We start from the raw sequence: 25,841 nt of genomic DNA, 5'->3' as shown, positions 1-25,841 counted from the left end.
AAAAGACTTGATAGGCTGACACGGTGGATATAGAGGACAAAGTCTTCTGGTTCGCATTAGAATATCTCACATATTATCATTATCACTAAATTAAACCATGCAATTCAGCTGAGATTTTTAGAACTTAAATAATGTAAAAATTATTAAAGGATTAATTTTTTAATTAACAAATTTCTTTAAGGACAAATAGAAATATCCTATTAGTGCTTTTTAATTTGAGGGAAGGTGAAATTTATATAACATAGAAGTAACCATTATATGGTATACCATTTAGTGGCTCTCAGTACATGCACAATTTTGTGGTACCTTCACTTCTATGAAGTTTTAAAATTTCTTCATCACCCCCAGTGAAAACCCCATACCCACTAAGCAGTCATTCTCCAGCCTTTCCTTTTCCCAGCCCCTGGCCATCATCAATCTGTTTGTTTTGTTTCCATGTTTATACCTATTTTGGATATTTCATATAAATGAAATCATACAATACATTACCTTTCAAGTCTGGCTTCTTTCACTTTGCATTATGTTTTCAAGGCTCATCTACTTTCACGGCTTACCATTTGGCATTATATTTTCAAGGCTCATTTGTGGCTGAATAATATTTCATTTTATGGATATACCACATTTTGTTTACTCATCCATTGACAGATAAATTTTGTTTTCATTTTTGGCTTCCTGTTAATCTTATCTTGCAATAATTCTCATATATTTTCTTATGGACTATATAATTATAGCATATAAAATGTCAATATGAGAAATTAGGAGAAAGAAGTACTAAGCCATATATTGAAACTAAAATCTGATGAAACTGAATTATCAGACTTATCTGAGAAAAAAGATAAAAATCTTTATTTATTGTACAAACACAGTATTGGTTGGTTGTTTAAACCATAAAATTTACACACACACACCACACACACAAATACATACACACCCCAACTTCTGAAGAGATCAACAATTTGGTCAGCCTTCTAAAACATGGTACCAGGACATGAAGATGATACTGTGCCAGAAGCAAGAGAACATAATCTTTTCTCACCTGAAAGGTTTACCAGGGCCAAATACCTACCCACAATGCCCATGTTTAACTTAACACTGGAGGACCACTCTAGGCGGTGCTGTCTCAAGCCCTCTGCTAACTACTGTTCTATTCAGTTTCCCTGTGTTGAGCCCATCCATCGTCTCTTTTGAGCCATAATCAATAAGCTACTCATCTTTTGGTATGGGGAAATTTTGCAGGACTTGCATCAGGCAGTCACCATCATATGCCTTCTACCGTAGTGATAGACATTAGTAATGAGGGGCTCTGGATTGGAAGAACATAGAAGGGATGTTTTGTGCCTACACGTGAGAAAATCACAGAAATTCTCAGAAATTCTCAGAAATACCTAGACTAGAAATAACTTAATTCACCTATAACTACAGACTGCAGAGACCTAAAGAGATTTAACTTATAAGGTTAGGCCACTATTTTGTGAATGTCCATAAATAATATTGTTTTAAATAAAATCACATTTATTTAAAAGCATTATTGAATTCATAGCAATATCTTTCCTATTTACAGATATTAAGAGTAACAGTCTATGAAGATTATCAAGTTTTTGTCACATAAACAAAGCACCCTTCCCAGTTTAAAAAGACTGAGCACAGGTCTGTGAATCACCAGGTTTACACACTTCACAGCACTCACCAAAGCATTTTATGCTGAGTGAAATAAGTCAAGCAGAGAGAGTCAATTATCATATGGTTTCACTTATTTGTGGAGCATAACAAATAGCATGGAGGACATGGGGAGTTAGAGAGGAGAAGGGAGTTGGGGGAAATTGGAAGGGGAGGTGAACCATGAGAGACTATGGACTCTGAAAAACAATCTGAGGATTTTGAAGGGGTGGGGGGTAGGAGTTTGGGGTACTAGGTGGTGGGTATTATAAAGGGCACGAATTGCATGGAGCACTGGGTGTGGTGAAAAATAATGAATACTGTTATGCTGAAAATAAAAAATAAATTAAAAAAAAAAAAAAAAAGACTGAGCACTAGTCATGCCCTACTCTTAGCCACATGCAGCAAATTTATCTGGTCTTCCTGGATATTCAAAGATGAAGCTGAGTTGATGTCCTGTTCTGGCCAACAATCTAAACTTTTTTTTTTTTTTTTTAAACATACAATGCATTATTTGCTTCAGGGTACAGGTCTGTGAGTAATCAGTCTTATACAATACACAGCACTCACCATAGCACATACCCTCCCCAATGTTCATAACTCAGCCACCCTATCCCTTCTCCCACCCCCCCAGCAACCCTCAATTTGTTTCCTGAGATTAAGAGTCTCTTATGGTTTATCTCCCTCCCCCGTCCCATCTTGTTTCATTTTCCCCTCCCTTCCGCCCATGACCTTCCCCATCCCCCCTGCCTCTCAAATTCCTCATATCAGGGAGATCATGTAATTGTCTTTCTCTGACTGACTTATTTTACTCAGCATAATACCCTGTAGTTTCATCCACGCTGTTGCAAATGTAAACTTTTTGAAGGGATTCCAGAGCTTGAGAGTTAGATGCTTAACCAGATTTACCTAACTTCTTTCCATACAGAAGAAAGCCTTGCTTTCTGTAGATTGCCCAAGCCTAACTCCTTCTCCTTAGAAAGCAACTTCCCACTTACATTATTGAAATCCAATAGCACTGAATATTTTTTCCCCAGGAGAAGAACTTCAAACATACCCAAATGTTTTTCCAATCAAGAACCTGCCTATAAAAAGAATACTCTGTTTTTCTAAAAGCTAGAGACACACTCAAATTTTATCCAAACTTATCACTAGGCATTAGAAATATTAATATCCTATATAAACTTTAGGAGAATTTTTTTATTATAGGTGTACATTCAAGGAACAGATAGGTGCAGGCAGGTCCTCACCGTTTGTGAAGGATGCACGCCCTGAGAAAGTACCTTCAGCTCTTCTAAATCAGCATTTGAAGGAGAAAGTGGAAAGTTCTGAATCTTCCTGCCAGCTAACTGAAATACAGAATGCTATCTGCTAGATTCAGTTATAGAAGGGAAAGCTGATAGACACTTCTCATACAAAAATATATATTTCCACAAACACTTCCAGCTACTGCTTTCATCCATTATTGAGTAATAAAAGATACTCACTATTGAAATCTAAAGCTTAAATAAGTGTGAGGTAAGAAAACAGCACACACTTAAGACATCATTAGTATAGGAGAAATTCTTCAGGAGAAACCCATAAAACTCAAAGATATTAAATAGATTTATTGCCTCTGGCTTTAAACCAAAGGGAGAATATCAGTTACACACTGTGCCCAGATACTTTATAAAGGGCATCTGTGTTGCCTGGATATCATCAATCAACTAAAATTTCATGATCAGATTCCCTCTTTAGTTAATTCTTCTCTACGTCCCCCTCACTGAAAGGGAGAGAGTATGGGGAAGAAGGCCACTGGTGTGTAAAAAGAGCAATTCTGGAAAGCTTTCCCCTGCATCACCCTGACAAGATTCTAATAGTCACACAATGTTAGCAAAAATGGCATGTCGCAAATTTCTCATGAATTCCAGCTTTCCCAGAATAACCTAAAGCAGTGGTGTTAAGAGATATCACCAACCTTGACCTTTTTTGATAAAATGTCCCATTTTCTAGTATTCTTTTGATTATTTACTTATGTGGTAAACATATCTATCATCCAGTATTCCTTAAACCCTTAAATGAAGGGGTAAGGTAAAGTGCCAGGAGAGGTTCCAATTTCATAAGATACTTCAAATAGTTGGCAGTGAGGCATTTCTTTCTTGGAAAAGCTTGTCTTTCCTTCCTCTGACAATTCTATTTTTCAAATGATATGTAATTTATATTTCAGTAAGGTAAACTCCAAAGATTAAAAAAGAGGGGCAGCTAGGTGGCTCAGTGGGTTAAGTATCCCACTCTTGATTTCGGCTCAGGTCATGATCTCAGGGTTGAGATCAAGCTGTATGTTGGACTCTGTGCTGTGCATGGAATCTGTTTGGGATTCTCTCTCTCCCTCCACCCCCACCCCCGCAACACACTAAATAAATAAATAAAGTAGTAAATAAATAAATAAATAAATGAGATTTAAAAAGAAACATTTTCCTATTTTTTGGAAGTAATTACTCTTTTTAGTTCTGGATGTCAACTAGAGTAACACTGCATCTTAGAGAACATGTGCTCCACATTCCCACCTGTAGCCTGTGAGAAAACATGAGACCAAGAGGCACCTATAAATTCCCAGAAGGCTAACAGTTGTCTTGGTCACTTTCAGCTATGAATTTGTATCTCTAATGATTTTGTTTTGCCCCCAACTGAGGTCTTTACAACTGTTTCTCTTGGTCTCTAATCAGACACCAAAAAATGGAATGCTTTGTGAAGATGTTTTACTGTTAAGTGGGAATCCTGTTTGCACAGTGTCAGGTAAAACCTCAGGAACAGGCTCCTAGGGAGAAGAATGTGGTAGGTCCTGTAAAGACAAAAGACTGCTGGCTGGCTTTGTCTCATGTTAGTCCAGTTACATGAACATGGGGCTGGCTGGAGACAGTTTCTTGCATAGTTTAGGATCCATAACACAGTTATGGTTTCCAGGTGTCTCTGCACTGCATGTGATGTGCTCTAGTCAGGATTATGTCACGTGGATACATCACCTGCACGGGGAAGAGCAGGGGCCAGGGGAGTTATCAGTATCCTTACAAAAACAAACCACGTGACAAGAAAAAAAATATATCATACATACAGTTTGTTGAGAGCTTAAGGAAAATAAAATTTGAGTCCATTCTTAATATTCATTCTATTCACAAAAGGGTAAAAGTAACTTTCAAGGGATTAATAAATAACATCTCCTTTTAAAGGAGGGACTTATAACACTTTCCTTAGATGATTTGGGAATTCTTATTTGACCCACATCTGTGACCTTCTTAGAGAAGCAGTACACAGGCCATAATGCTGTTTTACCTGGAATCCTGGAGTAAAGAACATGGTCTAAAGCAACAGCTGGTGATATGAAGCAGTAGCTAAACCTCAAACTGCATGTTCAATCGTGGGCCTTCTAATACTGTAAAAATGTTAAAGTAATTCTCTCATAAAATTTTAATAATTCCATTTCTAAATTATGTTTTGCATCTCTTTTAATCAAATATGTAAAAATCTAAATGTATATATTTGCACAGAGATGCAAGTCATTTCTTTATTATATCGTTCAGTATTTTCTAAAGACTTAGCATACACATACAAACACATGTGTGCATGTGCATACACACACACACACACAACCAGTGGACTTTCCTAGTGCATTTATTGATCTCCCATTTATTTTATTCTCCACAAACAGCAGCTACAATGAATTTAATTTCCTTTGAATGTTAAAGAAGAAAGGCCTTCTGTGGTCTCTGATATGATTGTTATTCTTTCGTGTATACCCCTAAAACACAGAACAACTAGTTTTACACACATGAGCTATGACTTAACATGGCCACTGTGTAGAAGTCTCTTATACTCCATGCCTTCTGAATATATTCACAGGGATACTCATTACTGGACAGAATGCTCTGAAATCCTAACTTATTTTGACAGTAAATCATGTAAAGAATGTGACACATCTGACTTAGTTGAAATCTTCTGGCAACAATTCCTCTAAGTAGGTAAGTTATAGTAAACTGCATATTGATAATAATGTCAATTACTTACATCCTCATTGGGTTATTCTAGTTTGCAAATTTAATAACAAGTTTGCAAATAAAATAACAGTGTCCCAGAAAGGCAAATATAAGTGTTCTGCCAAGATTTAAGCCAAGAAAATGCATTTTGTATTTATCATCACTCTTTTCCAGTAAGTTTAATATCAAATTCCTTTTTCCATATGATATTCTAAAGAACTGATTTGTTTACGTCATGTGAATTTTTAGTTCATACATCTTCCTTCTTTTCTAACACAGTTCTGTAAAAATTTGACACGTCCTAATGGGATTCAAAGATATAATCAAAATAGTTCTCATTATGAATGTATTCTGAAAGTTTAGAAAATTTTATAGCCTCACCTCCCCCTAACTGGAATCTACTATATAGCATTATTGGGGTTGCTTTTATGTTTGTTTGATGACCAGATCCAGGATGGTACCGTAGAAGACAAAAAAGCATAGATTTGATTCAGCCACATTATTCTTTTATTCAATAATATTTATATATCAAGCATCACACTGTTCTAGATGTACTCTGTCCGGCAAAAACACTGTCTCATGGGCAAGACTTTCTATGTGCTGTGTTATATTGAGACTTAGTAAAAATAATATGTCTATCCACTCCAAAGAACTCTAAGACAACATTTCAGTATGTGGACTATTCTAAGAGTAACCCAAAGTCTATTTCAGTTATAAAAATCAAAACTGAATATCCCCTTGTATGGATAAGATTTCTTAAATATCTATATTACATACTGCTTTCTTCTTGTAAGCTACTCAGTGAGCACCAAATATTTATTGCATTAGAAGTGAACAAAACGAGATGCTAGCCATTCATCTATACTGAATTCATGGAGTCATTCTCAGTGTAATATATTCCCATTGAAATGAATAGGTCTATTAATTTCATTGAGCGTTTTATGGGTATTAGGTTTGGAAAATAATCCAAGCTACCTGACCTGCAAATGCATAGCATGTGATACCTCAACGTTTATCAAAAAATTTGATTTTTTTTTCCTCTTTAAGCTCCTAATCATCTCATTTTTACATTTAAGTGTTATATTGCAACAAAAATTTCAATTTTGGGGTGATGGATTATAGATAACACTCACTGCCCCTCTCCGTTTTCATTTTTCTCCTAAATTTATAATAAAGTTAATTTTATTAGGACAATAAGAAAATTAAGCATAGTTAACAAATAATCTAATAATGTGCAGAATGTAGTTTCCTTTTTAAAAATGTCATTAGTTGTATATTACTTCTTTAACAACACGAAAACTATGCTAAATGCAACTTAATCTTTTTTATAAAATTCAAAGAATACTTCAGGATTTACAATACCTCAGTCATTATTATTAATATTTTATTAGGGATGCATTAAAAAATGCCAATTACAACTTTATTTTAACTGGAATAATGGTTAGGAAAAAGCTATGAATAAGCTAAAATCCAGGGGCGCCTGGGTGGCTCAGTGGGTTAAGCCACTGCCTTCGGCTCAGGTCATGATTTCAGGGTCCTGGGATCGAGTCCCGCATCGGGCTCTCTACTCAGCAGGGAGCCTGCTTCCTGCCTGCCTCTCTGCCTACTTGTAATCTCTGTCTGTCAAATAAAATAAATAAAATCTTTTAAAAGATTAAAAAAGCTAAAATCCAAATTAAAACTGATCACAATTTTGTACAAAGTGATTTTAAGGTAAGTTTACTAAACTAGTATTCAGTACTCAGGATATATGTACTCAGTGCATTTATTATTCAACAGATTTCTATGTATGATTGTGGGCTTTTGTTTCTATTGCTAAAGTGATTGCCCACTACAGCAATACATCATGATTCTTTGGTGACAGCACCCAAGAATGTAAGATTCTGCCTTAACAAAGTCAACACATTCCCAATGAGATCTCCAAAAGGGCCAGGATCATTTTGTTACTGACTAGATTTGAACCCCATTCAGTTTTTTGGAAAATCTTGTATGAACCCAAAGCTTGACCTAGGACTGTTCTGAACATGAGGTCAGCTTCTTCCCCAGATCTGTCTAGGCCCTCCATCTCTCTAAATGAGAAGCCATGTGAAAGAAAGAGATAATGTGAACATGATGCCAGCTTGAATAAATGAATATAAGTAGGACCGAAGCTGAAGAGAGGAAGCAAAATGGCCAGGGCCTGGCCATAGTACCATTCGAGTCTCATGAATAAATAGACTTGACATAGAGAATCATGTTCTGTCTTATCCCAGAATCACTATCGACCAATTCAATGTCAGAGTCAGGCTCAATCAGATTAGTTATCTCTATAGAAGAGATACAACGAGAAAAGGAGGAACTGAAGGGGTTGAGAGATTTTTCTTCTCACATGAATAAAAAAAGAGGGTCAAAACTATATATGGAATACTTTAAATATCTTGATCAATAAGAACTAAAATGTTTACCATATGTTAAAATATCAGTTGGTGTTTGCTGGATATAGAAATCTAAAGTGACTTCTTTCTTTTTCTTTTCAGTATTAAATGTCATTCCATGGTCTCATAACTTCTATTTATTTTGATGAGAAACTTGTCATCATTCCTGCATCCTTCCCTTCCGCCTCCACCCCGCTCCTGTAGGAGATGTGTCCTTTTCTCTGATTACTTTTAAGATTCTTTTCATCTTTTGTTTTCAGCAGTATGCCTATGTTTGCTTTCTTTTATATTATCCTACTTGAGTTTATCGAGCTTCCTAAATCTATGGGTATGTTCTTTAAAACTTAAAAACATATGAAAGCATTAGGTCTTAAAATTTTTTTTCTGTTCCACTTTTTTCTCTACCAATTCTCCTGAGGCCTCAATTACATCTATTTAGCCCTTGATATTTTCCCCATAGGTCCCTGATGTTTGATATTTTAAATTTGTCTCATTTTAATTAATTTCTATTAAACTGTCTTCAAATCACTAATTTTTATGCAAATAAAGTTATTCAATATTTGATTTTGAACATTATATTCTCTATTCTATAAACTCTCTTAGCATTTCCATTTCTCTCCTGAAAATTTCCAGCCCAGAACCTGTGATATATTTTTGTTTTTAAAAAACTCTTTCACCTATTTATGAGTTATTTTAAAGTTCTTGTCTGCTAATATTTACATAACCTTGAGTCGCTTCCTAGTGACTAATTTTTCTCTTGATAAAGAGCCAAACTGTTCCATTTTGTTGCATTTTTATTATTTTTATTCTATTTTAGATACTATGTTTAAAGGAAGAGTGGAAAATTAAGAATGTATTTGTTACTTCTTTTTTTTCCTCTATCCCCCTCCCCACAAGAGAGCACAAAACTTTCCTATCTCTGGTAATTAATATAAGGGGCTGATCTTCAGATTTCTCTCAGAGTCAAACTGAACTGAAGCAGACTAGTGTTCCAATATTTAAAATTTCCTTCTGCTCAGCCTAACAATCTCCTATACTGCCAATGCCAAGGACACAAATATTGTTGCATATCAAATATTTGCCAATATTTGAGCTGAGTAATGTTTGACTTACAGTTTGCAATAGTTTTCCTTTTTTTTTTTTAATTTTAATTCCAGTGTAACTGACATAATGTTATTATTAGTTTCATGTATACAATTTTCAGTAGTTTGATTCTACTTTGAATCAAACTCTAGCATGGCCCTAAACTCCCCAATTCTTTAAGACTGTCCAGGGGTATATGTATTTTATGTTCTCAATCCCCCTCCAGTATTGTTTTCTTGGCAAATTTCTGGGATCTGGGTCAGGGAAGATTGCTCATTATCAGACTGAGTAATTAATTTTTGCCCTTTGGGGATCCTCCAGATTTCACTTGATCTTTCAATCATACTAATATTAAAAATCCTTGCGTATTCCTTCCTATAAGAGACTACAAAGCCTCTTCAGGTTCATTTCTCTTCCTATCCAAACCCTAATCATGCAATAGCCCTCAGGTATCAAAGTTCCCACAGGCCACCTATAAATATTTGTCTATCTATAGAATGTAGTTTAACGTACCATCCTTAAGCTCAGGACTTTCATAACCTCAAAGACAAGTATTTTTTTGGAAAAGTATGATTTTTATTTTATCCATTTCCTTTTGTTATTTTTACCAACAAAATAAACGTTATTCACATTCTTCCTACATCCTCACTGGAAGTCAAATCCCCCCTATTTCTCTCTGAAATCTGTAAATACCAAAATAGGACAAAATGTTTTTCAGTGGTAAATATTAGAAAATTGTGATATTATAATCTCCCAAATGTTAAGAAGTCCTTTTTAAGATCTTTAAACAAGTGAATGATATGTTATTTTGATGTCAGATATGTTTCAGTAGCTCAAGTGGAAGAAATCATTTCTATGAAAAAGAGAATAAACCCCAGCATAAACCCCAGAGAGAAAATGGCTGAAAATAAGACCACGAAAGAATAGTTATGAGTGGAAACAGCAGAAACACCTATGAATGTAACAATACCTCCTTCCTAATGTACTCTGATGCTTCCATGACTACTCTTCTACAGGTGGCAGTACTCTGCACAGAGTGCTTAACAAAGCCTCAGAAAATTACTGAATACTACAAACAAATATGGAAAATAAAATCTGACACTCATGCATAGTTTCCTTCTATTTGATTTTATCATAACATTGGTGTTCTAGTATGATATTAGGCCAGACAAATGAGAAACGCCAGAATAAAAAAACAAAAGTAATCAGTCTGTATTAGTTGAGCTTAAATTTAAACACATACAACTAAAAAACAAAAACAAAAACAAAAACAAAAAACAAAATCGTAGCCTAAGTTAAAAGTTGACTGTGAGGGGCGCCTGGGTGGCTCAGTGGGTTAAGCCGCTGCCTTCGGCTCAGGTCATGGTCTCAGGGTCCTGGGATCGAGTCCCACATCGGGCTCTCTGCTCAGCAGGGAGCCTGCTTCCTCCTCTCTCTCTCTCTCTGCCTACCTGTCTGCCTACTTGTGATCTCTCTCTGTCAAATAAATAAATAAAATCTTAAAAAAAAAAAAAAAGTTGACTGTGAGAACTGGTTTAATTGCAGTAAAAACCAGCAAAGGTTTTAAAAGTAAATAAACAGTAAAGGCTTGTATCTTTCTGTGAAATGATCCTAGTGATACAAGATAACTACTCTAGCAGCTGTGGCCATCAGATCTAGTTGCAGATCAGAAGACAAAGGAAAGGCAGACAGGTACAAAAAAAGTCCCTCTCAGGTTAGCTCCTCTTAAGGGACATTTTATACAAGTATTGGCCAAATTTTATTTACACAGTCACTCTAAGAAGATTAGTAAATATAAACTTTTTATTCTAGAAGACAATGTTTCCACCTCAAAAACACAGAGTTCTCTTGCTAAGGAAGACATTCAGATGACTATTAATAACAGGCAACTAACAGGCTCTTTCTCAGACTCCTTTCTCAAGGGGCCAGGGGAAAGATTGAACAGTAATAAATGAGAGGTAAAAATATACATATTATAAATATCTATAGGGGCACCTAGATGGCTCAGTGGGATAAACGAGGATCAGGTCATCATCCCAGAGTCCTGGGATCCAGTCCCACATTGGCTCTCTGCTCAGCAGGGAGCCTACTTCCCCCACTTCTCTCTCTGTCTGCCTCTCTGCCTATTTGTGATCTCTGTCAAATAAATAAATAAAAATCTTTAGAAAAAATCTTAAATTAGAAAAAAAAATTTAAAAACTATATCTTTTACCATATATAGCATTGCAGATAATATTAATCTATTTCTTACTACATTAATCATTCTTAAGCTAATTAGGCCTTTATCAGTCAGGATATCCCACCAGGAGACAGAAAACACAATGATTTGAACAGGAAAGTTTACAAAAAGGAACTATTAACTGTAACAGGAAATTTTAATAACAAAGTATTAGCTATTAAAAGTAAAGAGAACTCTAAAGAATACATGTGAAGTAAATCCAGGGAGCAACTATCACCTATAGGGCTGAGCCCCAAAGAAGAGAGAACCCACCATCCTTCTAAGCATAAAAGGTAGTGGCTTGCTGGATGGTGGAGTCACTATCGTATTTGGCCTCCAGAGCTTTCTAAAAATTGTCCTCTGAAGTTCCGAAGGAAAGCCATCCACAGGGAGATGCCACAGCTCAGAATGCATTATAAAATTGCCCAGACGGAGGAGACACTGTTCATACGGAAGTGCCTGTCTTCAGCACTACACTGAGGCCACCAGAGGGCATATCCGGAAAAGTTTTCACTGCGGGGCACCGCTAGCCAGGTGGGCTAGAGAAACTCTTCACTGCAGGAACCAGAAGTGAGATAAGCCAGAGGCTCAGGAGCCCTTGAGAGGAGCACTCTGAACCCAGAAAGAAAACTCCTTTCTTCATTATAGTATCCTCTAGTGACAAAGTGTGAAGTTGTTTCAGCTGCTCTATATTCAGAGAAGTTGATGAAAGATGATTTGGAGAATAATTTGGAGATGAGAGGTAACAAATTGTTAATACAAGGCCTAAATAATTCCAGAGAAAGCATACAATGAGACCCTTTTATAAAAGGCTTTAGCTTGCCACAGGTAGTGATTCCTTTCATCTAGACAAAAAAAAATTATACTGAAGGCTGGCATGGCTATGACAATTTCTTAAAACAAAACAGGGAAGTTCTGCCTCATCAATTGACTCTTCCTTTCACAAATGATTTCCCTATAACATGTGATGCTCTTTGATAGCCTTTTCCCATTGCAGAACTTGATTCAAAACTGGAGTCACTGGGGCGCCTGAGTGGCTCAGTGGGTTAAGGCCTCTGCCTTCAGCTCAGGTCATGATCCCAGGGTCCTGGGATCCAGCCCTGCATTTGCTCTCTGCTCAGCAGGAAGCCTGCTTCCCCCACCTCTCTCTCTCTCCCTGCCTCTCTACCTATTTATGCTCTCTGTCAAATAAATAAATAAAATCTTTAAAAAAAAAAAAAAACTGGAGTCATTGCTTTATCAACTAATTGCCACTGCTTTATTAACTAAGCAGATGTAATACTTCAGCATTTCAACCATCTTCACAGCACCTTCATAAGGAGTATATATCCCATCTCACTTTCTTTGCTCATCCATAAGAAACAATGCCTCATTCTTTTAAAATTTTATCATGAGATTGCAGCAATTCAGTCACATCTTCAGGCACCTCTTCCAATTCTCCAGTTTTTTCCACATCTACAGTTACCTCCTGCACTGAAGTCTTGACCCCCTCAAAATCATCCATGAGGGTTGAAATCAACTTCTTCCAAACTCTGTTTCTATAAATATTTTAACCTCTTTCAATGAATCATGAATGTTCTGAATGGCACCTAGAACGGTGAGTCTTGCTAGGTTTTCAATTTACTTTGCCTAGATCAAGGAATCACTATCTATGGCAGCTAAAGCCTTTTATAAAATGCATTTTTTTAAAGATTTTATCTATTCATTTGAGAGAGAGAGCACAAGCAGAAGGGGGGAGGGGCAGAGGGAAAGGGACAATCAGGCTCCCTCCTGAACCCGGGGCTGGATCCCAAGACCCCAAGATCATGAAGTGAGCCAAAGACACACACTTAACAGACTGAGCCACCCAGAGCCCCTAAAATGTATTTCTTAATTAGTAAGATTTGAAAGTCAAAATTGCTCCTTGATCCATGGGCTACAGAATGGATATTGTGTTAGCAGACATGAAAACAACATTAACCCTACTGTACACCTTCATCAGAGCTCTTGAGTGACCAAGCACTGTCAACAAGCAATAGTATTTTAAAAGCAACTCTGAGCAGTAGATCTCAACAGTGGGCTTATAATATTCAGTAAACCATGTTGTAAACAAACGTGCTGCTATCCAAGCTTTGTGGTTCCATTTACAGAGCACAAGCAAAGTAGAGTTAACATCATTCTTAAGGGCCCTAGAATTTTTGGATGGTGAATGAGCATTAGCTTCAACTTAAGGTAACCAGGTACCCTAAATCCCTAAGGAGAAGCCTGTCCTTTCAAGCTTTGAAGCCAGGCATTATTCATGGACATCTCTCTAGCTAGGCACTCCTAGATGACATCTTCTTCCCAACAAAGCTACTTGTCTATACTGAAAGTCTGTTGTTTAGTGTACCCATCTTTGTTAGTTACCTTAGCTAGATGTTTTGGACAACTTGCTATAACTTCTACATCAGCCCTTGGTGCTTCGTCTTTCCTTTTAAGAAAAGAAGAGGATAGCTTCTTTACTTAAACTGCATGAACCAATCTCTACTAGTTTCAGACTTTGTCTCTATAGCTTCCTCACCTTTCCTAGCCTTCATAAAATTGAGAAGAGACAGGGCCTTGCTCTGAATTAGACTTTGGATTAGGGGAATATTGTAGCTGATCTGATCTTCTATCCAGACCACTAAAACTTCCTCCACATCAGCAATAAGGCTGTTTTGCTTTCTTATCATTCACATGTTTACTGGAGTAACACATTTAATTTCCTTCAAGAACTTTCCTTTACATTCACAACTTGACTAACATGCAAGCTTTTGGTCTATCCCAGCTTTCAATGTGCCTTCCTTACTAAGCTTAATCATACCTAGATTCTGATTTAAAGTGAGAGACACATGACTCTTCCTTTCACTTGAACACTCAGGAGGGTTATTAATGGGCCTAATTTCAATATTGCTCTGTCTCAGGGAATAGAGAGGCCCAAGGAGGAGAGAAAGGGAGATGGGGACGCGCCGGTCAGTAGAGCAGCCAGAACACACACAACATTTATCAATCAAGCTTGCTACCTTCTATGGGTGGTTTGCAACTCTCCAAAACAATTACGATAGTAACATCAAAGATCACTGATCACCATACAAATAAATAAATAATGAAAAAGCTTGAAATATTACAAGATTTTCCAACATGTGACACTCTAGAGTCATGAAAGTGAGCAAATGCTCTTGATAAATTGACACCAACAGACCTGCTCAATGCCACACACCCATCATTTGTGACAAAACAATATCTACAAAGTGCAATAAAGGAAAGCACGATAAAACAAGGTATGCCTCTGTGTAATAATATTAACACCTACCAACCACAACAGCTGTGAGTATAATGTGTACAAAGCTCTTAGTACAGTGTGAGGAATGTAATAAACTGGACATTCGATATCAACCTGAGAAAGTGCCCAGGGTTCTGGGCAGAATTCCAGTGGCCTTATTAACTTTTTCAACCACTAACAAATATTGAATTTCTTTATATTCAAATACTCATTATGTATTAACCTTGAAAAATCCTAAAAACTATTAAACATCATAAAAACAACTGGAATGTTTTAAAAAGGTTTTAGTATGGAGTTTTACAAAACAAATGGCAAAAATAGCAAGATAACAACAACAAAAATCACTGTAGGTATTACCAAATACTGTGACAAATTCTGAACAGATTTAGAGATTTCTTCAGATACTTGCATTTTATGCATATTCCATTTTTTCAGGTATGTATGCATATTTACATATGTATAAATATACATTTTATGACAAAAGTCAATTTATATCCTTTGAAAAAAAAACTTTTAAAAATATTTTATTCTTTTTAGATGGGAATTCTCTATGATTCTTAACATAATCACTAAGGTAAACTAGATTGACTTACTGATGTTAAACCTTGTCTTATTCTTCAAATATACCACACTGAATCAATTTTTTTCATAAATAGTTCTATTCTCCTCTCAAGTAATTTTAATATGAATTTTATACATTACTGATTTTATTGATATTTATCACTCTAAATTTATAAGCTTATTGTTTTTATTTCATATTTTTATTGTTAACATTCCATAAAAGAGTGATGCCAAGTAATTATATGGCTATTAAAAGTGAAACAAAAAGGAAAAGAGCGAAGTTAGCTTAGGGTGAGAGTAGAAGGGAAGGAGCTGACAAAGGTAGATCGAAACAAAAACCTACAGATGATGGACATTTATGTTTTAACAATTATAAAGAAGGAAATAGCAGAGATACAACTTTTAATCTATCAATAAGCAGAAGATAAGTTTTTGCAATTCAAGTATAGCTTTACAATACCACTTAATACAAACTCTGATCATCATGGAATAATCTGATATCACAGGAATAGATTTACTTAAGGAAACCGTCACACAAGTGCTTATATTTATGGTTTAGTCTTTTGAGAATCATGAAATTTTAAGGACATATTAGCACTTTATCTAGTAGAAGTACCTTTTTAATGCTCGTGTAAATTATCTGCCCACAGATACTAAATTAGAGCTTTAAGCTGATTGCAATCTATTATTTTTTCCAACACATTCCTCTACCTCAATGATTATTAGTGACTCTAGAAATAGCTGGGCAACTCTTGTGGATAACCTTTGTTTATCATTTGCCTAAAATCAAAAGGAATGTCTTCCTTCCCTTGAGAAATTACAAACTACAAATACTGTACATTTAAAAACTCATTTGGAACATTCCAAACCCATTCTTGTCAGGGAAACATAATGTTTGTTTACAAACATAAAATTTCAAATAAAATAACCATTTTCAGCATGGTCTTCAGGAAAATACATTTCTGTATCACTAAAATTTTGAAGGATATAATCTGTTACCAATCTTATTTTAGCAGATACATTATGTTATTCTCCATTACATGTGATTGGCAGTTATGTACTATAATAAAATCTGTCAGTGTGGCAATTTTTTTTATTATTATTTGACAGTTTTCTAGAAAAAAATCTTGCTCTGGCTACCAATTAAAACTGGATTTCCCCCTCCATTTTACCTCTTTATTGCATTTTAGTTAACTGAGCACTCTGTTAATTTTTTTTTAGCAGTTGTAAATTGACAGCACAAAGTAATTAAAAACCTAGAAACAATTCTTTCTATAAACTACTCCCTCCCTTCTATTAGCCAATGCTTGTGCTAATGTGACAGATATGTCATGTGGGGACTGACATTTCATGTCCACTGAATCAGCACTTCACTTAGTTATAGGATCACTTCTTTTAAGGATTCAACATGACGAAAAAATGCTGTACTACTGGAAATGACATACAGGAAAGTGTTATAATGCTTGCCAATAAGTATGTAAAATCTCATACTGTCAATAGGGCTATGTTTAAAAATTCAGAAACTTAAGGTAAAAATAAAAACAGAGATGTCTAGAAAAGAACAGCAAAGAGGACACCAATTATCTTGATCAACTGTATTTTAAAAGCGTCTTTTAAGTTTAGATATCAAGAGAATCAAGGCAATACAGATGGTTCTCTTTAGTAACTAAATTTTTTGCAGTTTAATATTTATACCTCTTCAACTGTGTTGAAACATAAGTTAATATTTTCAGTGAGACTTAGCTTAAATTATTTCATTTTACTTTCCCATAAAATATAAATCTAGTTATAACAAGTATCAAATGATTCAGGAGTTTGCAAAATACCTAACATAGTCAATCAAGCACATGTATTTTGGCTTTGTTTTTATTTTTCTCCACTGAACTCTACTCACTCTATATGTGGTTTCTTAGCTATAAAATAATAGGGTTCAGCTATCTGTGATGTAATGACTCTCCTAAAGATTCAGTTTATCTCATCTTCATGTCACTGGAAAATTAACACTACAAATTAAAGCATGAATATTTTTCTAGAAACGTATTTTAAGATTTGATTATATAATTAAACCTATAAAACATGCTATTACATAATATACTATTTAGAAGATATTTATTATTCATCAAAAAAGGTTATTCATTGAATAACCATTATGTACCATGTACTGGGCTAAAAACAATGAACAAAGACTACACAGAGCTTAGTCTCTACATTAATCTTTCTATGCTTTTGTTCTTTTGGTTTTTATCAGATATTTGCTGTTGCTTCCATTTGTTTGCCATAGTAAAGTGGATAAATACTATGAAAACAATCAAGTGTGAGGCAACATTTAGATTAAACTATATTCCTTCTATAATTCTCCTGGTAAGACAAAGGTTATGAATAATTACTAAAGGAAAGCCTGTGACTTTAAAAAAATGAGATTATTCAGGATCCTACTGTAAAATACACTATTTTTTTCTAATTGATTAAATGTTAAGTAAAATCACATAGTGAAGGAAAACTCTAATTCTTTTTATAAAAATTTGTCTTAAAGTAGACTATTTGTTCTGATGAGCTTTGTGTATGATAAATACATGATTTAAAAGGTTTAAAAAGCAGCTAAACTATGAAATGATTAGCAATAACTGAGCTCACTTAGTACTTATACCAAAAGTTGTAACTAGAAAACCATACCATCTTTTTTTTATAGTTACTTTTTTTTAAAGATTTTTATTTATTTATTTAACAGAGAGATACAGGAGAGCACAAGTAGACAGAGCAGCAGGCAGAGGGAGAGGGAGAAGCAGGCTCTCTGCTAAGCAGGTAGCCCTATGTGGGTGGGGCTCCCTCCTAGGACACTGGGATCTTGGCCTGCTTAACCGACTGAACCACCCAGGCACCCCCGCACAATCTTCTTTTATATTAAATAGATCACTGTTAGGCCAAAAAGAACAGAATAGTTTCAGATAGTTATTTGGTACAAATTCCCTGTATACACTATTTGAGATTTCATTTATGTACATCCTTCCTTAATGCACTGTTAACAGTATCTATTGAAGGTCTACAATGGTCCCATGACTGCTACAGAAACAGGGAATACAGAGGTCATCAAATAAATCAACCACTATCATAAAGCATTCATTCTATATGATTAAAAAAAGATAGTAACCAAAGAACTATGTAATAGATCAGGTAGTAATAAACATATTTTTAAAAATTAAGCAGGTAGGGGCTACATAGTGTGTAGGTAACTCTATTAGAAAGAGGGACAGACATTCCCTCAGAATTTCAACAAATACGTGAGTGAAATGAGAAATTAATCCATTAAAATATTCAGGGAGTACATTATAGGCAAAGGCAAAAGCAAAGGCAGAAGCGCAGAATATACATCTTTTTATGCTGATAGAATTCACTGTAAGAATTTAATTGGTGAAAGAATTTTTATTTTAAGAATTTAATTGGTAAAAAATGTTACATTTTGGTGGAGAATTTTTTAATTAAATATCTGCAGTAGTAGGTATAAGGAAAATACTCTTTACCTGTTGAAATATTTCTTTTGAAAAGATGACTATAAAAACAATGTCTTTCACGTGTAAATTTAATGTCAAGTGATTATGTACATGTTTTCATAATCACATTTGCACTAGAACGTAAGCTCTGTGAGGGCAGAAATTTTGTGATCTGTTTTGTTGACAAGGACTCCAGTGTCTCAAACACTGTTATACTGTAGATAACTGACAAATTATGCATCAAATAAATGAACAAATAATTGTTCATTGAATTATTTTTTCACAAGATATTTTTATATAAATACTAAATGTACATACAGTTCAAAATACTTTCAATAGCATTATCATAAAATATAATATTCAATTATCTAGGCAACTTACTGATAATGCAGATGTATTATCTTTATCAAAAGAAGAACTTGATTAAATCAAATGATGAAATTTTAATGTCTGAAATTTTACATCACAGCAGAAATCTCGGGATCTAAATATAATCAATTACTGATGTAAGTGTGATTCTTTCTGAATTTCCAATGACAAAAACAAACAAACAAAAAATATGCATCCCTGGTTTCTTAGTCTCCAAGTCACAAATACATCCAAACTGTCATGCAATTTCAAGGAAAAGATCTGATCTCAAAAGACAAAGAGGCAAAAATACTAAAGGTGAACATCAAGATCCATTTATAATCAAAGACTGAAAAGAAAATGACTAGAGAAAATGATACAACATAATTATCCAGGACTGTAATGAATCAAAAGGGGGAAATGTATATGAAGTATATTAGACAAATTCAACTTTTTTTTTTAAGATTTTATTTATTTATTTATTTGTCAGAGAGAGAGAGAGAGAGAGAGAGAGAGAGAGAACACAAGCAGGCAGAGGCAGAGAGAGAAACAGGCTCCCCACTGAGCAAGGAGCCTGACGTGGGACTCGATCCCAGGACCCTAGTATCATAACCTGAGCCGAAGGCAGCGGCATAACCAACTGAGCCACCCAGGCATCCCAACAAATTCAACTTCTATATATAGGTCTTACAACTAAGAATTAGTCAATAAAAAAAATATATATATGTGTATGTGTATATATACACACACAGACATTGTATATTGTATGTATATATACACGCACACATATATATGAAATATACATTTCATAATATTATTCATACATATTATATGTATGTAGTAGTTTTAAAAAGTTCTATATATTTTAATACCTTCCTAAATATTAAATATATTAGGCATTTGTAACTATGTTTAATTCTGACAGACAAGTATTATCATACATATTTTACAGATAAGCCAGATCACCCTTCATCTCAACCGTACCTGCTTGTCTGTAAATAAATATCTCTTAGCAGAATCAGAGATATTTATTTCCTCAAAACGACTTAAAATGGTAATAATGATTCCACATGAAGTTTTTGGTTTCTAGATCACAGACATGCCCACAACATATGTGGTCTACCAAGTAATATTAATAATGATAATTTAATAATTCCCGATTTATTTTCCCTTTTAAAATCAAACTTCTTGTTAAGTACAACTTGGGTGCAAATATATTTTGTGATTCCCCACAAATTGCTTCTGGAATATGTGAGATTAATTCTGTTTCTAAAGAATGGCCCTAATCACTGGCGGCAGAGCTTTAAAAAAAAAAAAAACATGCCTGTTGTAGGCAGACTGAAAAACTCTCAGCACTGGGAAGTAGTCACTTTCAGGAACTGCCACATATGGGATGGGTTGGCATTCCAAAGAGATATTACAATGTCTTTTTCCCATCTGGACATTGTACAAAGTCAAGGACAAAAACAGGAAATTGACAACAAAGCAGCTATAAATAGTAATAATAAGCTAGAAACCATTTTAGGGGTATTTATATGTGTGTGTATATATGTATGTGTGTGTATATATATATATATATATATATACACATATATACAATGTATGTTTCATAACACATATATATTAACATATTATAAAACACTCTTTTTAAGAACTTTACATATATAAATTTATTATTCAATCCTTACGAATTATATGATAGTGTTATTATTATCCCTACTTAATAGAAGCTGAAAGTGAAACATGGAGAGATGAAATAGCTTGCTCAGGCTTGTCTAGAAAAAAATATAGGAAATTTAAAAAGCAAAGATAAACCACATTACTCAGAGAACCATTGTAATGGAAAGGACATTGAGATAAGGTTCTCAGAGGACTATGGAATACAAGCCAGTATATCCAAAACACTTGAGTTTTGTTTTGTTTTGTTTTTAAATACAACTTTACTGGGATTTCATTGATGAAAGAGAATTTAGTTTCATTTAAAATAAAAAAGAAATAAAAAATTACCAACCATTAATTGAGCACCAATTGGGTTCCGAGCACTGTCTAAAATAATAGGCTTCTTTTTTTTTTTTTTTTTTTTTTTTTTTTTTTTTAATTTATTTTTTATTTTCAGCATAACAGTATTCATTATTTTTCACCACACCCAGTGCTCCATGCAATTCGTGCCCTTTATAATACCCACCACCTAGTACCCCAACCTCCCACCCCCCACCCCTTCAAAACCCTCAGATTGTTTTTCAGAGTCCATAGTCTCTCATGGTTCACCTCCCCTTCCAATTTCCCCCAACTCCCTTCTCCTCTCTAACTCCCCATGTCCTCCATGCTATTGTTATGCTCCACAAATAAGTGAAACCATATGATAATTGACTCTCTCTGCTTGACTTATTTCACTCAGCATAATAATCTCTTCCAGTCCAACATGGACGGGACTAAAATAATAGGCTTCTAAAGATTATGACAACATTCACATCACTGAAGAGTTTAAAATCGAGTGTGAAAGATGCATACAAGGAAACAATTTTAACTCAACATGACAATTACTCTATTGAATGAATACAAAAAGCATGAGAGGAACAAAGAAAAAAAATGATCCAATGTGTCTTTGTTACGAAGGAAAGACATTTAGAAGTATCATTTTAAACATAAACTTTGCCTGTGCGTAATTGTGAAAGGTACTGCAAACAGAAAGAACATTATGTGAATGGGCAATGGAAGTGAGAAGGCATATTCAACAAATTAGATATATTTCAGCATCATTCAAGATTTATCCTAAAGTAGGGAAGTCATGAAACATGCTGCTGAACAGACCAAAAAAAAAAAAAAATGCAAAGCAATTAAAAAATTACAGAGACATTAATAAATACTATACCTGGGGCGCCTGGGTGGCTCAGTGGGTTAAGCCGCTGCCTTCGGCTCAGGTCATGATCTCAGGGTTCTGGGATCAAGTCCCGCATCGGGCTCTCTGCTCAGCAGGGAGCCTGCTTCCCTCTCTCTCTCTCTGTCTCTCTCTCTGCCTGCCTCTCCATCTACTTGTGATTTCTCTCTGTCAAATAAATAAATAAAATTAAAAATAAATAAATAAATAAATAAATAAATACTATACCTGACACTGAAAATAATGAGCCCACACTATTTAATATAAAAATTATGACCTCTGTATTCTTTTATTCAACCTGGCTAATCAAATGATGCATAATGCCTGAAAGTGCAAGATTCTAATTACAATCTGTTAGTGAACAAACTATGGAGAGGATAAAAGTTAATGACACAGGTGTGGTGTAGACGGAAGTCTCTGAAATATATAAACATGTACAGCCTGAATTCCTACAAAATTTGATGTGGAGATGCTAGAAAATTCAATACCAAATCAGACTGGAGTATTTTTAATCATGTATTCATTTAATCAAAAATACACACATACAAATGTGTGTATATATGTATGATTTTTGTTATTGTGGTTCAAATTACCAATGTTTGCAAGGGATAAATATAATGTATATAGTGCATGTGTACATGACAAAGTAGTGTTACACTGAGTTCTTAAAAAATTATGTAAATCTTTTAATCCATAAATATGCATTATTCATTAAATCAGCAAACATCTACTGACCTCCTACAATGTTCAGCAGCACATTCCAAGTACTGAATATTTTTATTTTTTTATTTTTATTTTTTTAAAGATTTTATTTATTTGACAGAGAGACACACAGCGAGAGAGGGAACAAGCAGGGGGAGTGGGAGAAGCAGGCTTCCTGCTGAGCAGAGAGCCCAAAGCAGGGCTCAGTCCCAGGATCTTGGGATCATGACCTGAGCTGAAGGTAGATGCTTAATGACTGAGCCACTCAGGTGCCCCACAAGTACTGAATATTTTTTAAAAGTATATGCCACCTATTACCCTGTCACTTCTGAAAATCATATAAAGTACACAATAAAACACATGAATAACAAAAATAAAATGAAATAAAATTAAAATACAAAGCAAATTCAAACAATCATGACTGTCATAAAACTTAAAGTTCTCTGAAATTTAAACAAGCAAATGACCACATATATTTTTTTAAATATATATATATATACATATTTTTAATTCAATTAATTAACATATAATGTATTATTGGTTTCAGAGGTAGAGGTCAATGATTCATCAGCCTTATATAATATCCAGTGCTCATTACATCACATCCTTAATGTCCAGCAAATGATCACAACTTGTTTGGCTTACGATTATCAGAGATGCTTGAATTACTGAGAAATCTAGTATTTGACTAAGCATTTAAGCATCTGATATGGGTATAATTTTGTGAGAAATAATGTAAACAGGACATATATGTAAAATCACACTGGACATTGATCAAATGAATTGATATTACTGGTTAAAGGTTAAATTGAAATGATCAATCTAAATATAATGCCATTTAAAATAGTATGTATTTTAATTCAGTGTAAACATTTTATTGTTATATCTTGAATCCCCTCTGATTGTCTTCTATACCTGTCTTCTGATTTCTTGACTTCTTTAAATAACTTCTTCACTAAATGTTTTTAATTCTATCCTTGTCTGTAACTGGTTTTGTGTAAGATCTATTCTCCTTTGTGCTCCTTTTAATTTAGTCTTTATTTCTCAAATGGTTTTGTGTTTTTCTTCTACTTGTTTCTTGAGTTCTGCAAGTTCCTGTTTGCCATCCTACAATTTGGCCATTTTATCTCGGAATTATTTTACACATGTTTTCTGGTCTTTCTTCATAGAACTGCTTCTTTCAATTTTTTTTTTTAATTCATGTTGGAATGTTTTTATTTTGTGGTAACATCATTTTAATGAATTTTACTAATCTATATTAAAAAAAATTCTTCAGATGGGATGAGTGGGCCAGGATAGCTTTTCAGACTTTCCTACTTATGAACTCTCTTGAAGAGAACTAGTGATTAAAAACATCACTTCTCTCTCTTTCCTCAACTAACTTGGCTCAGGAAAATTTTTAATAGGAGCTCTGAGTTTTAAGTTTCTTCACAAGCTATTGACTGGCATGGGACACAGTGTGGACTTTAGTATGATTTACTTGATAATTAGAACAGACATTTTGCTTTTACTTTCTGAACTTCTACTTCTGAGTCACTCTGATCTTCCCAAATCATCTCTCTGTTCACCAGGCATTCAAATCCTATACATTCTGCCTTGTTCACAACAGGTGAAGTATTAGAATTCCCCTAGTAGTTCTTCCTTAAGATATTGACTAATTCCTGGAGATTTCTAAGATCTTTTAATATGATTCCACCCCTCCCACTTCCCCCTGACCCCAGGCTAGATCTGTTGCCTCTGGAAATATTGGCAATATTGGATTTTGAGGTTTTCTCAGTCTTGCAATTTTGCTGCAAATATATTTTTTTGCTTTCACGGTCCTTGCTTTGTCACTACAACTTACTTAAAAACAACTTTTAAGCATACATTCCTCTGCCTACCAAAGATTATGGCTTTGTAATGAGTCCTTAGATACTATATTCTATACCTGGGAATATTCCTTATGCTTTAGGAAATTGGATTACTTAATTTTTCCCAAGAAAATAGCTTACACTTTTAAACTGTTGGATGTGTATTTTCTCTGTATAGAATAGCCTCTTCTTCCAACCATTTGTAAAACACTTTCATAAACTATGTTAAATTACACTTCATAGAACTTTTCTTGATGTTATTCAGTTGGTTTCTAAGCTCTTTTCTAAATGCTCAACATTTTTTTTTTTTTTTAGCTCTTTGTGGATGGTTTCTTCTAAATTCTATTTGGTAGATATGTGAGTATGAGTGTGTACGGATGTGTTGTATGCTTCTGTAATATCCTCCTTATTAAATGCATGTTCTTTGAGGGTAGGTATTAATTCATTTCACTAATATTTATGTCATCTGGAGGCTAGTAAATCTATATTTCTAAATTGTTGAAGAAAAAAAATCAATTAAGTGTTTTTGACTCTCTGCTATATATATAGTTGTACACAACTCATGGGAGACACAAGAGACATAAAAATCAGAAGGTATGCCTTCAGAAACAGACAGTATATTTGAACAAATAAGATTAAACTTGCAAAATTTTTATGACTATTTAATAAAGTTGAAATAATAAGGATAGACAATGCATGCTTCTGTGGAATGATGAGCAAATTTTTAAAATGTCTATGCTTATTTTTTTATAAATAAAACACCAAAGATTATACTTTTTTTACATGAAGTATTTCATCTGGTGAAATCTGAAAACACAATTTGCTTTTTGTAACTTTTAACTGCATTACAGGGGTTTCTGGGTGACTCAGTCAGTTAATCACCCAACTCCTGATTTCAGCTCAAGATCTCAAGGTCATGAGATTAAGCTCCGTGTCTGTTCCATGCTCAGCATGGATTCCGGGTGAAACTCTCTCCCTTTTCCATCCCTTTTTCCCCCTCCTCCCACTTGAATGTGCGTAATCTACCAAAAATAAATCTTTTTTTTTTTTAATTTAACTGCATTACATATTTTCTTTACCTTTCTTTTTAATATAGCATAATGTGATGACGTTACACAAAGAATCATGCATAAATGCCACTAGTATACAGAGCTGCAGGTTGCGACAGTACAGCAGACTGAATAACAACATTTATGTGTTATGACAATGAGTTCAGGTCTTCTTACAATATTTGCTGTATTACTGGACATTTCAGAAGCACTGCTTTGAGAGACTGGCAGGGAAATTAATGTCCTTAATGCAATCCTGAATGCTTGATAGTGAAATGTCATGAGAGTCAAGCTTCAGTGTATC

Source organism: Mustela nivalis, assembly GCF_964662115.1.
Source record: "Mustela nivalis genome assembly, chromosome: 5".
Lineage (NCBI taxonomy): Eukaryota > Metazoa > Chordata > Mammalia > Carnivora > Mustelidae > Mustela > Mustela nivalis.
Note: the sequence above shows the minus strand (reverse complement) of the source record.